The sequence below is a fragment of the Eurosta solidaginis genome, chromosome 2 (assembly GCF_040869045.1).
Source record: "Eurosta solidaginis isolate ZX-2024a chromosome 2, ASM4086904v1, whole genome shotgun sequence".
In the NCBI taxonomy this organism is placed as follows: Eukaryota; Metazoa; Arthropoda; class Insecta; order Diptera; family Tephritidae; genus Eurosta; species Eurosta solidaginis.
Genome location: NC_090320.1, coordinates 264757337 through 264773047, shown reverse-complemented (window position 1 = coordinate 264773047; position 15711 = coordinate 264757337). Strand labels below are relative to the sequence as shown.

General features: G+C 35.5%; 1 protein-coding gene across 3 annotated transcripts in view; it reads left to right on the top strand.

The window, feature by feature from the left end:
- The window catches only part of Pde1c (Phosphodiesterase 1c), a 704757-nt gene that overhangs the window by 183657 nt on the left and 505389 nt on the right, over window positions 1–15711 (top strand). The window lies entirely within an intron of this gene.

The window sequence follows — 15711 nt, the reverse complement described above, 5'->3', positions numbered from 1 at the left end:
GAGAAGTGCACATGATCAACCAAGCGGAAAAGGCGTGGACCCAAGCGCGGGGCTGTAAAGTGTCTTCTATCATTAAAAAGAGAGGACTGTAGACTTATGACAGTTATTCTGACTGGACACTAACTTCTCACGTCATATGCCTTTAAATTGGGCTTCGGTCAGTGATATCAGATGTAAGATGTGCGGGTTGGAAGAATAAACGATCGGCCACGTGTGATAGCGTTGCCCTGCCAATACCCCGTAGGCCATGGTTTCTAGTCGCGGAACAAAGCTCAAATTAAAAAAGAAAAGCAACTCTACGAAAACAATTATAAAACATTTTTCTTAACGGAGACGCCCCTGGCAGTGATTTAGTATATACTCCGAGTGTATTTCTGCAATAAAAAACTTCTATATGAAAATTTATGAGCATTGCAGATGCCGTTGGAAGTCGACATAAAACATGAAGGGCTCGTCCCATCAAGTTTGTGGAAAAAAATTAAAATTAGCATTCCGCGGTGATAAATCGCGACAAGTATTTATTTATTTATTTATTTTTTTTTTTTTTTAATAATCGATAAAATAAATTTAGTTTTTAGTTTTTTCTTCAAGATGATCACCTGAGCTGCTTTGTCTTTGTTTTGCACTGGATCGTACAAACTTACACCTCAATCATAAAAAAAATGTCAAAGCACTCCCGACTACCCTCGCATATAAATAAAATTCATATGGAAGTTTTTGATTACATAAGCTTACAAATTCAGGTCAACTTTTGAATCTGAGCAGATAAGAACGATTCTTAACTACATTTGATATGCTGAATTCGAATCTGCATTCAGTTTCTTAAGATTGATTCTAGTTTCCGAGTTCTCGCATGATAGCACCATTGTGCTGTTATAGCAGCTTTTAAATAGTGGCACTGCTTAATAAGTCATTTCAACTGTAACTGTAAAATAACATAAGTAATTAGAGCAAATAAAAATGCAGAGACAGTGTTGCAAAGTTGTTTAACGCCCGATGAAGCAGCCGCATGGGCATCTTTTCAAAATATCGTTCACCACTTTCTTGGTAATCACAAATCCCCTAATTTTAAGAAAATTATTGGCGATATGTTGGAAAATTATCGAAAGATTGGAGCTAAAATGTCTCTAAGGACGCATTTTTTGCATTTCCATCTCGATTTTTTTTTCCAAAAACTCGGGCGATACGAGCGACGAACAAGGAGTGAGGCTACACCAAGATCTAGCCAACATTGAAAGATGATACCAAGGATTTTGGGATGAAAGCATAATGAGCGACTAATGTTGGACTCTAATATGCGAGACAGATACTAAACAATACAAAAGGCAAAGTTCCACCAATCTCCATTTCTGATTTGTTACTCTTAAATTAATAAAATGAATATTATTTGACAAAAATCTTTAAAAATGAATTTATTGACTGTATTAAAAATTAGAATCAATCTTAAAAAACGGAATGAAGAATCGGATTCAACGTCATAAATTATCTTAAAAACCACTTTTAATTGCCTATATCCAAAACCGTGTATACTTGTGTTTTTATATGTAAGTGCAAAACTTAAGCACTTTCATATGATGAACGAGCACTTCGGTATTAAAAACAAATTCAATTCTCTTGGCGAAAACTGGTACAACAGACTGTCACTAAATCAAAATCAATGCAAATTTTCTTTATATTAACATTCTTATATACATCGGATTTCCCGTAGGGGAGTGTGGGAACCAAGATTAATCCATACAAGCTGATATTAAATTATTATGTTATTAAATTATTATTATATTAAAAACATCCAAAAGCACACGCAGTGTACGATTTTCACTAAAATTAGATATCTTCAAATAATTTCATTTTCCTTCGTTTCTCCTTCGATCAATTTTTCACATTTTTCGCAAAATCGCCAAGAAGTTGCTTTAAAATGATGCGACATGTTTTTGAAAAAAAAGCTATGGGAGGAATAATGGTGGACTGTTGAAGTGATCGTATGAAATGTTAAGCTTTCTACAGGCAGCATTGTTTTTGGGATACCAAAGCTGTAACTCTTAGAGAATTGTTACCACTTCATCTTTAGGTGCAAATAAAAATAACACATTGTTTTAAAACGTAAATAACTTTTTAACGTAATTTTGAATCTTTCTTTCATTGCAGGTAAGTCGAGATGCCGGAGCTCAATATAAATAAATTGGCAGGTAATTACTTGTTCTTAAACAATAAAATTTGTATACCTTATTGTTACATAGCTACACAGAAATGGGAACACTTTCGAGAAATTATTTTCTCAGACTTAAAAATATTTATATTTTTTGTTTGCTTATTTTCTGAAATCACCAATTACAGTTGCCAGAACTTTAATAGGCACTTACTTAAATACTTAAACACATCTTACCACATTACAAGATTTTCATGAAAACACATTTACAAAGTGACCTCAAGAAGACAATAAAATAATGAAGCACAAAGTAAAAAAAAAAATATGCTTTTAAAGGTCATTTCACTTTGAGTGAAGCGCCGGTGGATAAAAAAATACTTAGACAATTTCATTTACATTTATATTAGAAGCATAAACGCATTGCTTAGTACCACACTCTGGCAAATACTTGCTTCAAGCACTTTTTTAGAAACAAATATTTCCGTTTTTATTTAATTTTTGGCCATTTCGTTGGTTGTCGCAAACATTCCGCTAAACTAATTAAGTTTCGCTTATCTCAAACAATAAAATTAGGAGACAGGACCTAAGTTTACGTTACAGTAACAGATGTATTATTATATATGGGTCATTCCAATTCAAACTTCAACAATTACAAATTATGCTTTCTTATTTAGATGCGTTTTATTAATTAACAACAAATTTAAATTAAGTTAGTTAAAAAAAGCTTTTTAACAAATTTTATTTCAAAAATATTGTTACGAATTTTTTCAATTTCTGATTGCTATGCACCTCCTACCAACGTTCGAATCACTGAACTGTCGAATAAATTACTCCAATATTCAGTGTTGCAAAATGGTCTTTATTTAGGCTACTTTAGGAGCAGTACTTCACAATAACAATTATACTCCACTCTCCACTAATAGTGTGTTTAGATCAAACTTACTGATTATCGCTTGCACCGCGCTGCTTTTATACTCTCAGCTAGACTGGTTTATCTATTTCTCTCAAGGTCCAGACGTTTCACAAACACGACTACTAGACCTGTTGTATCTCATGCTTGGTTATTAGCTATATACATGTACATATACATATCTGTAGTTTACGTTTCTCTTTTAGCCATATGCATGTGAATGTGTGAGTAACAACTTCGGCTCTTAGCAGCCAGCTACATATATGTATGTGAAATAATCTTTCTGCTTCAAGCAGTGTGGCTGCTTGCTGTTTTTTTTTTTTTTTTTTTGTTTGTTGTGATTATTTCCTAACAGCAAAGTAACGCCACAATACCAATCAGTTTGGTTTTAAAACTTTGCAGGTGCAGGCCCACTTGCGCAACGACAAACTGTCTTTTTAACTCAGAGTTAACGTGACATGAGCGGTTAATCTCATACATTTTTGACAAATTTTTTAAATTAAACCTGCGTTAATAATATAACCTGCCGTTCTGCAAGTGGGTCTAAGCGATACAAACGATAACAGAAGGTGCAGAATGATCTATAATTTGTTAAAATTCGTTATATATTTTGCTTTTTTTTTTTTTAAATTTCCAAATATACATACATAGGTCAGTATTTTAAGGTTTTAAACTCAGTATTTGATATAAAAAGATGGAGCCACCTCGTGTTGGCACGGAAGGGTCCAAAAATATGTTTGCTTTAAATGCAAATTCCCTGCAGTAATACCTCCTAAGAACATACCAGATGAATACCAGTTTCGCAAAATTCCAAACAGTTCGAGCTATGTATTTTTTTCATATAAACAACTGGTAACACGACGATGTCCTGCAAGAAATATCAATCGCCAATCTACATCAGCATCATCCCAGTTAGCATACTAGTCGTATATGCATCAGAATCGTACTAATTGGCATACAGGTTAGTTAACGCAAAAAACGGCATTCCCTTTCATATACTACTCAGTTTATTAATCAGAGTTTTATAAGTTTAAATGTAAGTCCATCTGAGCATCAGTTGAATGCTTTTTGATATAATATCAGTACAATTGTAACGAATTTACTGAAAATCCTCTTATTTGCAACCTTCTGATAAGTTCGAATCACTAAACTGTTGAATAAATAACTCCAATATTGAATAATGGAAAAATAGCCTTTATTAAAGTACTTCACAATAACACAATTATTTTGCAACGAATAGCTTGCTTAATAACCAAACTGATTGATAGCTCAAATGAAAACTGACTTCCAGCGCCTCTACATTTGCTGCCTTTTATACTCTCTGATTTCAACGTTCGCATCTTCTAGGCGCTTCCAGACTCTACTAGTTGCCATCAGCTCTCAAACTTCTCAGCTGTAACTACAATTGTACGATCTTATAGCTTCTCTCATTGCATACTTTCAGGAGTATCTCAGATATATGCATGTGTTTGTGCATTGATTCTCTGCTGCTCGTATACTTACATGGTACATATGTGTAGACGCAATTATTGTTTCGTTTATGTAGATACATAATGATTGAATTATTGATGTGAATTCACGTCACTGCTTAGCATCGGCCTAGAGATGTCAGCATCCCTTAGTTTTGCTAATATTCGTAACACTGCCCTCCACCTAAGTCTGATCGCCCCGATCAGATAAATCTCTGGATCTAAACGCTGATAGCATCGCCAAATGTACCACTCTTCTATTTCGTGATTTCCCAATTGCTTGTATGCGGTAGATGACATCACTGATCGTCTTCACAATTCTGTACGGGCCTTTCCAACTGCACCGATATTTGGATGGAACACCTTTCCGCCGGTGAGGGTTGTATAGCAGTACCAAATCTCCCTCCCGGAAACCTTCCGAATTATTTTCCTTGTCGTACTTGTGTTTCATCTTACTACTCATAATCCTGGATCGTTCCCTCACACTCTGTTTACTTCTTAGAGTTTGCGCTTGACGGATTGGTTTCGCATAATCAGTATCGTTCCCACGTTTCACAACAGTAGTGCGCTCCGGCTTGAAACTATCCTCGCATTCTTTCCCGGAAATTCGTTGCTTCGTTTTCCTGCGTCTTTTAGGTTTTGTCAATGCCAGTGTGTCTCTCGCAGGTACTTTTGATTTTGCTTTATTTGGCCCATTCGACCTATTAACCTTTGCCTTTGACTTCCGTGGTTTTTGTCGAGTCTTCTCCACCAGTACTCGATTACTACTGAATCCTTTCTGCAAACTGAAGTTAAGTGGTATATCCTGGTTCTTGTAACGCATCACCCTTTTCTGCATATCGATCTTGATGTCATTGTCAACCAAGAAGTCCACTCCCAATATGACTTCATCAACGATCTCCGCCACAACGCTCATTTTGTTGTCACTTCAGTTATTAAATAGAGAAAGTGAATATGAACATATCCTCCAAATTCTAGTCAATTATTTATTCAAACACTAACTAGTATTAGGTTACATTATTTTAGGAGGTAGCTGCCCTGATGCTACTTAGATAATCGTTGGGTAGCAAAGATAAAGTTCGAAATGATACCGCTCTCACCCCTGGATAAATCCTCGGGAGGTCCAAGTGAGTCGCGATCGAAATCTAGTAATAATCAGCCCACAAATTTCTAGTCAATGAACTGGAATGTTTGCTGAGTCGTTACCTTCCTCCAAGAGGAAGCTATGAGTTGACGAAATGTTTGTCGTTATTTACTTGGGCCCTTTTTGTATAGTCTGCAGAATTGCCATACATATATGTCACAAGAAATTTGTACAGCAAAAATTATGTTAGCTGAGTTTCAATTTCCATCAACGGCCGATTTCAGAAGGAATGATAAATATATTTTTTTTTATATTCTGCGTTTTTGCATCCATCTTCCTGTGAAACTTAATCATAGAAATCCAAATAAATAAAGTTTAACAAACTTAAACTCAAACAAAAAAACATATAAAAAAACATAAAATATTTTATTCTATCTCCGAAATCTGCCCTCATTACTCGTATTTTTCGCTTGTCAAGTCGATTCCAACAACGCAGCTGCGTCCATTTTCTTGACGATGTCTGATGCACAAGTAAAGCCACCAAAATTATACTTACCGATTTAATTATTAATTTGATTAAATTACGTCTGTCACTGTTTGTAAAAATATAACAACAAAAGATAAAGTTATAATAATGAAACAAAAATTACAAAACTCTCTTTAAAAGTTTTTAAATTTGTTTTTGAAGCCTTACTCACACTAATGCATCGGATTGCAGTGATGCCGCTGTGTTCAAATCAAAAACAATACCTTCGTAAGCTTTTAAGAGAAATTCGGCACTGGGGTTTAATATAGAGCTATTTGGATAATGAATGAAAATTAAAAAAACAAAAAAAAACAAATAAAATAACTAGCGGTAGCAGCTTAATTGTAGTTTGCACTTTTACTTTGTTATTGATTAATTTAATTTTGTGAATTATGGAGTGAGAGGTGCGCTCATTCGGGCATAGATGAGTGCAAGGTTATAAAGGTCCAGAACAACTATTGGAAAAGAGAGATTAAGCGTACGAGGATAGGGGGGGAGTTGAACCAAAAAATTAGTAGCTGTGGTGTTGTTGAAGAACGAGTGTGGTGCAGAGGTAGTAAAGATAGCATTTCTTGGAAAATCCTCAACTACTAAATCCTAACTTTCAAAGGGGGAGGAAAAGGCGAACCAAAAAGTGAGCAGCTGTGGTGTTGTTGAAGAACGAGTGTGGTGCAGAGGTAGTAAAGATAGCATTTCTTGGAAAATCCTAAACTATTAAAAGCTGTTTTGAATGAACTTTTCTGGGTATCTTTCAATTTGGTTTTGATTCTTTGAGGTTTCACTTCGCCACTGTTCAATATAACTTTAAAAATGCGCAACTTGGTGGATTATAGCTTTCAAGGTATTAAACCCTTTATTTTCGAACCCTTCTACATAATATTTTATGTAATGAAGTGCAAAGAGACCAGAAGAGGAAAACGTATTAGCAGACTGCTTTATTCAAAATGTCCTTTAATAGGCACTAAGTTTCAAATATTCGTGAAGTTTGATGTATAAACATACAAGTTTAAGATACCTTCCGAAACTATTTCTGGAAAATGAAGTATCGATTCTTCACGGGCTTGTGGCTATTTTCAAAATGGAATTGGCATTACTTTATGGTCCTCCTTGAAATGTTTTCGGAATAATTTTCTACTAGTTTTTTATCTTTTATAATGACTTTGGCATCAATTCGGTTATTTGCCTGCTCTCTTGGGATCTGATTCGGCATTATTTAGGTATCACTTTCGAGACTGTTTCGGGACAATTTCGTTGTTGTTTCGGAACAGCTCGATGCCTTTTTCGGAACCACGTCTTGAACATTTTATCGCAATTTCGGTAGAAATTGAAGACTTTTTAAGAAGAGCCTTATCAGCTAGTTTCGGTAACAATCTATAACGTCACTTTCGTCAAGTTATCGGCTTGTTTTCGGTTTGTTATTGCCAAGTTATCAGCTTGTTATTGATTTGTAGCAGCTTCTTATCGAAGGGCTATAGACATATTATTGACTTGATTGGTATCTATTTTATAGCAGGCCTATGCATAGTCGATAACATTGCTATGGATAGCAAATGTTATCACTATATATAATAACAACACTTCGATTACAAATCGATAACACCCTGATTTCAAAACGATAATGCGTCGATAACGGTGGTTATCGGTAACAAAACGTTTACATTTCGATAAGAAAGCGAAAGCATGCGTCCGGTTGAGGCTACGACTTTCGTTCCTATTTTGATTTGGTGTCCAATCTTTAGCAGCACACAAAGCATAAATACTATGTCGAGAATTTTTTTATAACTTTTGGCACTTCATATTTTACACCATAGTATATCTACAAAAGTTCTTCGAAAGATTTATGTACATACATCCACGCGTTGGCGACGGCGAGTACCGAAGAAGATTCAATGATTAGCTATACGAGCTTTACGCAGACATCAACATAGTCGAACGAATTGAAATACAGCGGCTATGCTCGTTAGGTCATGTTATGTGAATGAAAGATAACGCTCCGGCTTTGAAAGTATTTTTATTGGAACCGGCCCATGGAAGCAGACCAATTGGCGCCAGAGCGAGGAAGCGACCAACGCGCCTTGATGGACGGCCGTCCACCGTTTAAACGGTTAAGCGCCAATTAAGTAAGTATATTTACGCTATCACTACTTTTTTCACTTAGTGCAATTGGCTTGAGCAAAGGCTTTTCAAAAATTACTATCTAATCATATACGGGCTTCGCTTTTCTGTGAAGCTTTTCACACAATATGCTAAAACGTTTTATTCTTTTCCTTTCATCAACCACTGAAGACTCAAAAACTTACATCCTTATTTGATTGCTGATCTATGCAGATAACAAAATAATTTTTCTTATAAATTTAACGGAACTTTTTTTTTCAAAGTTCTAGACAATTTTCATACGACATTATAGAAAATTCTCAACCTTTTTAAAGAAGCTGAACTTTGTATAATCTTAAAGACGGGAGAAAAGATATAAATTTGTTCATGTACACTCCTTATAATGCACTTTAACAACATTAGAGCCACCAATGCAGTTCAATATATAGTCCTCTCTTTCTTTAAGTCACTATTGCAGTGAAACATGTAATAGATTAATGCTTCATCACTAAAAATCATGCTCATTATATTCTTGATATACAAAACCTGCACTGACAGTGCACTTAGCTACAAAAGCAATAAAAACAAGTCAGGAAGGCTAAGTTCGGGTGTAACCGAACATTACCACCATATACCACAATTTAGCAAAATGGCCCTAGGGTAACCCTGGAATGTGTTTGTATGACATGGGTATCAAATGGAAGGTATTAAAGAGTATTTTTTAAGGGAGTGGGCCATAGTTCTATTGGTGGACGCCATTTCGGGATATCGTCACAAAGGTGGACCAGGGGTGACTCTAGAATGTGTTTGTACGATATAGATATCATATTAAAGGTGTTAATGACGGTTTTAAAAGAGAGTGGTGGTAGTTAATTGTATATGTGAAGGCGTTTTCCAAATATCGATCAAAATGTGGACCAGGGTGACCCAGAACATCATTTGTTGGATACCGCTAATTTATTTATATATGTAATACCACGAACAGTATTCCTGCCAAGATTTCAAGGGTTTTTTATTTCGCCCTGCAGAAATTTTTTATTTTCTTCTACTTAATATGGCAGGTGTCACACCCATTTTACAAAGTGTTTTTCTAAAGTTATATTTTGCGTCAATAAACCAATCCAATTACCACCTTTCAACCCTTTTTTCGTATTTGGTATAGAATTGGCATTTTTTTTTTTCATTTTTCGTAATTTTCGATATCGAAAAAGTGGGCGTGGTGTTAGTCGGATTTCGGCCATTTTACATACCAATGCAAAGTTAGTTCAGATAAATACATGAACTGAGTTTAGTAAAGATATATCAATTTTTGCTCAAGTTATCGTGTTAACGACCGAGCGGAAGCACAGACGGTCGACTGTGTATTAAAACTGGGCGTGGCTGCAACCGATTTCGCCCTTTTTGACAGAAATAAGTTATCGTCCTGCAATCTAAGCCTCTACCAAATTTCACAAGGATTGGTAAGTTTTTGTTCGACTTATGGCATTAAAAGTATGCTAAACAAATTAAATGAAAAAGGGCGGAGCCACGCCCATTTCGAAATTTTGTTTTATTTTTATATTTTTTTGCAACCTTTCATTTCTGTAGTTGAATGTCGACATAATTTACTTATATACTGTAAAGATATTAAATTTTTTGTTTAAATTTCACTTAAAAAAAAAAATTTGTTTTAAATGGGCGTGGTCGTTCTCCGATTTTGCTAATTTTTATTAAGCATACATACAGTAATAGGAGTAACGTTCCTGCCAAATTTCATCATGATATCTACAACGACTGCCAAATTACAGCTTGCAAAACTTTTAAATTAACTTCTTTTAAAAGTGGGCGGTTCCACGCCCATTGTCCAATATTTTACTAATTTTCTATTCTGCGTCATAAGTTCAACTCACCTACCAAGATTCATCGCTTTATCCGTCTTTGGTAATGAATTATCGCACTTTTTCGGTTTTTCGAAATTTTCGATATCGAAAAAGTGGGCGTGGTTATAGTACGATATCGTTCATTTTAAGTAGTGATCTGAGATGAGTGCTCAGGAAACTACATACCAAATTTCATCAAGATACCTCAAAATTTACTCAAGTTATCGTGTTAACGGACGGACTGACGGACGGACATGGCTCAATCAATTTTTTTTTCGATCCTGATGATTGATATATGGAAGTCTATATCTATCTCGATTCCTTTATACCTGTACAACCAACCGTTATCCAATCAAAGTTAATATACTCTGTGAGCTCTGCTCAACTGAGTATAAAAATGGCAAAAAACCCCCTTATCTGAACCATCGGTTGTATGGGATATACACTATATATAGCTCCGATCAAAGTGATTTTTCGGAAAATCTTCTATGATATTGTACGAATTTACTGCAAGTCCTCTTATTTGCAACCCTCTGCTAAGTTCGAATCACTTAATTGTTGAATAAATAGCTCCACTATTCAATAAAGCAAAATGGCCTTTATTAAAGTTCTTCACAATAACACTACAATTGCTCGCCAGATAGCCTCTTAAATTCAACTGATTCTCGCGCCTCTACTGTTGGTGCTTTTATACTCTGTGATTTCTTCGTTGCATCTTTTGGCGCCTCCAGAATTTACTTGGTTACTGCCATATAATTATAACTACAGATGCACGTGTATAGCTTCTCATATGCGCGTGTATTTGTGAGAGACACTGCCACAATAAAAATTGCATACTTTTGGGAGCATCTCAGATAAGATATCTGCATGTGTGTGTGCGTTGCTTCTCCGCTGCGTGTACGTACATATGTGTAGACATAATGATTGATTTGTTTATGTAGATATGGATGTGCATACAAGTCACTCTTAGCATCGGCTTAGAGATGACAGTACCCCTTAGTGTTGCTAATATTCGTAACAATATATTAAAATATATATCTCCGAGTTTCACGTTTATACTTTCTCAATTAAGGGAGAAATTACCAAAAAACTTTCTATCTGAACGATCGGTTGTACGGGAAATAACTATATATAGCTCCGATCAAAGTGATTTTTTCAGGATATCTTCTATGATATATTAGAATATATATGACGGAGTTTCACGTTTATACTTTCTAAATTGTGGCACGAATGACCAAAATCGTCTTATCTGAACGATTGGTTGTATGGGAGATATATATCATAGTGGTCCGATCCTACCGGATCCCACAAATATCTAATATAATACAAAAATACATCCTTGTGCCAAATTTCATTGAGGGACTAGTTTGCGTTCAAATAGACAGATGGACGGACAGACGGACATGGCTATAACAACTCAGTTCGTCGCCCTGATCAATTCGGTATACTTAATGGTGAGTCTATCTTCTATATTTCTCAACGTTACAAACATCGGACCAAAGTTAATATACCATTTCATGTTCATGAGAGGTATAAAAATACCAACATCAACAAAGCACTGCGCAAACACTCCGCTATATGACTGAATTGATTCTGACGCAGATAAACAAGTCAAAAACAAGTTAACAACTCTCAAATGACTCAACATAAGAACAAACAAATTAATCTTAATCGTATTGAAATACAAAAGCGGTAGCATATCAATACTAAAGTGCAGCTTTCATAGTCACAACTTAATAGCTGAAAAAAATTTTAGTACCACTTTCTGCCACAAAAGAGCGCTTAAAGCATAATTAAAATTGAAAAAATATATTAAAGCAAAATGGCAAAAAAAATTATAATACTTTAAAAATAAAAATTTATAGCTGCAGACTTAAAGGAGCCCAACTGTCGTTATTAGAATGCAAGTATATGTATGTATGTATATATGCATAAGCTCTTAATCATATTCTTGCCTGCAACTATTGGCTTAATGCCAAAATGCCAAGCCTTTCAGTATTGACGTCATCATAACTGGAATACGCACATATGTATACAGAATTACATATTTTTTAAGCAATTTTTTTGTTTACCACTAAGTTTGTATGTAAAACAATTCATTAATTATAAATATTGAAAGTGGAGCAGTAGTGGCGCGTTTGTCTAGTTAGGTGGTCTACACCTTGTCGGCTTAATTAAAAAATTTTAAAGCATTAAGCTAATTGTAGACAAATTAAATGCTTTTCAAATATTTAATGCTACGATATCGGCCACAACGCATAAATATTTAAGTCGATATTCATTTGACAGCTTTATATTAAAATTCGATTATATAGTACATAGGTATGTAGGTTTATTTAAGTGAACCAGAATACTGTAGGGAAAATCTCTAGTTCAAAACTGATGCGCTTCTAGTGCCTTCGGAACTACTACTAGTTCACTCTCTATCTCTTTTGCATACTTTCGACTGGCGAATGCAATATGGTGATGTCCTAGGTGGTAGAAATTGTCCCCGCTGCATATCCTTTTCTGTAGTTCCGAACTAGATACAAATTTTCACTTAAGAATTAGTTCTTTTATTAGCAGTTTTTCAACGAATCCGAACTAGGAAAATATTAATAGTTTAGATCTAGTTCACTTGTTGGTGATATTTTGTTGGTTTCGAACCTGACAGTAATTCTACATGTTGCTTCTTATACAATTTTATTCCTTTTTTTCGTAAGCCCCCGAGGTGGATAAATATCTGCAATGAAAACATCTACTCCAATTTTAAGATAGTTCTGATCCAGGCGAAAATTCGAAATATTTTAACTAGTACCTTTTTCCACAGATTATATAACGAACCCCATTTCCAGTTTCAACGCAATGTTTTGGATTCCCAGAAATTGCCCTCTGAAGGACTTAGACATGTTTTATATGGACTGAGTCAAGCCTAAGTTGCTTGTAATTGTATAAATGTACTATATTGGACCTACGTAAGGGAAAGGCTTCAAAGTGTTAGGAAAGAAGGCTTAGTTTTTTCTGTACATAGCATACTTATGAAATATTTATTAAACATGATATATAAAGCCCCAAACTATCGATTTTCGGAATTGAAAAAACCTAGCTACTATCCAACTAGTACTTATTTGGTACTTGGGTACTAGTTCTGAACCAGAAATTGGTCGTATACGGTGGAAATTCTCCCCCAGTGCATTACATTTCATATAGTTCTAAGCTAATGAAATACTTTAGATCCAATTTTGAACCATTAATTTCTATCTCAATAACTGACTTCCGTACCATTGTATCAGGTCACAACTGGCTTTTGCTGCGCTCCGCATAGTAATATAGGATGGAAATTTCGAAAAATATGCTGGGCACAGACAATATTTATATGTGTCTTAGAAAGTGAAGTCTCACGAACATATAAATTATAGCACGCTGGAACCGGGTTAGGTAGAATAAATCAGGATAGCTTTAAATAAAGGGCAAGGAGTCACATATGATTTTAAGACGTTAAAACGCCTCTTTAATAACACAGCTCGTGAATAAAGTTTTTAAAAATAGTATGACAACACTGACGAATGCTCGAAACCCACGATGAAAATCTCGTCCGACAATACCCATGCCGTTAAGTTCTTATTTCGGGGAAGCTTCCTTTGTCTAACCACCTTGAGTTTGGTAAGGAGCGATATTAATCGGAATAGGTTTTAGGCCGAGCTTCAGTTCCAATTTGCGTCGTGCTCCTCTTTTGCTTTTCCTTTAAATTGGTTGGATGGAAGAAATACCTTCGGGGTGTTTACCAAATCATTACCAAGGGGCCATCCCGCTTAGAAAAACTTGTTTGTAATTGAAAAAACTTGTTTCTAAATTTTTTATGTTTCTTTGCTAACACCATACCACAGCGGCTGCCTCTTATTTGTATATGACGGCTTTATTTTTTAACTACCGAAGATCTTTTTCGTTGTTTGACTGCTGTACTATAGCCGCATCCAGCTATTATTAGTGTCGACGAACCAGTGCTCAAATGTGCGGTTCCTGTTGAGTCCCAGTTGCTCAAGGACCTCCTTCGCTCTCGTTAGTCATTTTGTTACCGTGTATGTTACAATGCACTCTCCCATTGGTTAATGGCACTGATTTTGGAGCCTATCCTTTGGAGTCCTTGTTTTCCATGCCATTCTGCACTTGTCAACTGAAAACTTCATGGCCAGAACATATGTAGTTGACTCGCGGCAGCCTAAGCGCAGGCCGTACTAACTCCGCTTGGAGGAATTTTTGTGCATTGTGACTTAAGGGTTCTAGAAAATTTCTTATATTTGTCAAAGCCTTAGATCTTTCAGGAATAAGGATCTGCTAATTATCTTAAGACCTCCCTCTCATAGCGATGACGAGAAATGGAAACAATTTGTATGAGCTCCTTCCAGATATGAGTACAGCATTGCGAATCAAAGCCCAACGGCTTTGGAGGCCAGGTTATGTCATGCGAACTAGTAATTATTATTGGGCCAGCGTTTGTATCAAGGTTATTTCCTGCCTACCACATAGCTTGTGGGGTTAAAGTTCAGAGAAAAGTATCAGCACTTAAACTTTGACAAATGTTTTTAATATAAAACGCTTCTGAGCGCAAAATTTGTGTCCGTTTTGCTATCGTTTGGAGTGGACGTAAAACATGCAGGCGAAAAAATTGAAACAAAAAATCACCCTACAAACTGCCAGTCCACTTGAAGATATTTTGCGCCAAATTATAATTTTTGATACTGGGTGTTTTTCGTACCCCTGGGTGACTAGGGTCTCGAGATATAGGCCAAAACGTGGACCCGGATACCCCGAGACAATGTTTATACAATATGGATATCAGGTGAAAGCTGTTGATGAGTGCTTTACTACAGGGTAGTTTTCATACGTATTGGTGACTAGGCTCGCGATATATAGGCCAAAACGTGGACCCCGATACCCCTAGAATGTGTTTTTAAATTACGGGCATCTAATTGAAGCTGTTGATGTGTGCTTTAGTACAGAGTAAATTTTAGAACGCTGGGTGACTAGGGTATCGATATATAAGCCAACACGTGTACCCGGATACCCTTATAATGTATGTGTATTATGGATATCAAATGAGAGCTATTTCTTAGAGCTTTAAAGTAATTTTCGTTGTGATATTCCGAAATAGAGACTTGAATTAATAATACCCACATACCTATTTACATACAGCCTATTCGATTTGCCTGAAATTTGGTATATAAATTTGCCTATATTAGTATTTACGATGCTTTTTCCGGGAAGTAGATCAGAGACGGACTGGGACTGTGATTAGGACTAGGACTGGAACTGAGACTGAGATAATGGGACTGGAATAAAATACATACCGCCCTCTGGGACTGGCAATAAGATATGAAGAAGAATACGAAAAACTTGAGAGAAAAATTGTAGAGGGGCGAGGGCAGAGTTAGACGGAAAAAGCTTATTAAAATGTATGCAGATAGACCAAATTTAGGGCAGAATAACGTCTGCCAGGTCTGCTAGTTTAGTAATAAAAACAAACTAAATTCAGTTTTTTTTTTTTTTTTTTTTTATTTTGTAATATATCACATACATACATACAATAGCTGTGTTAACTTTATACAAAATTCTCAAATATGTTTAGAGTGTACAACTAAAAAAT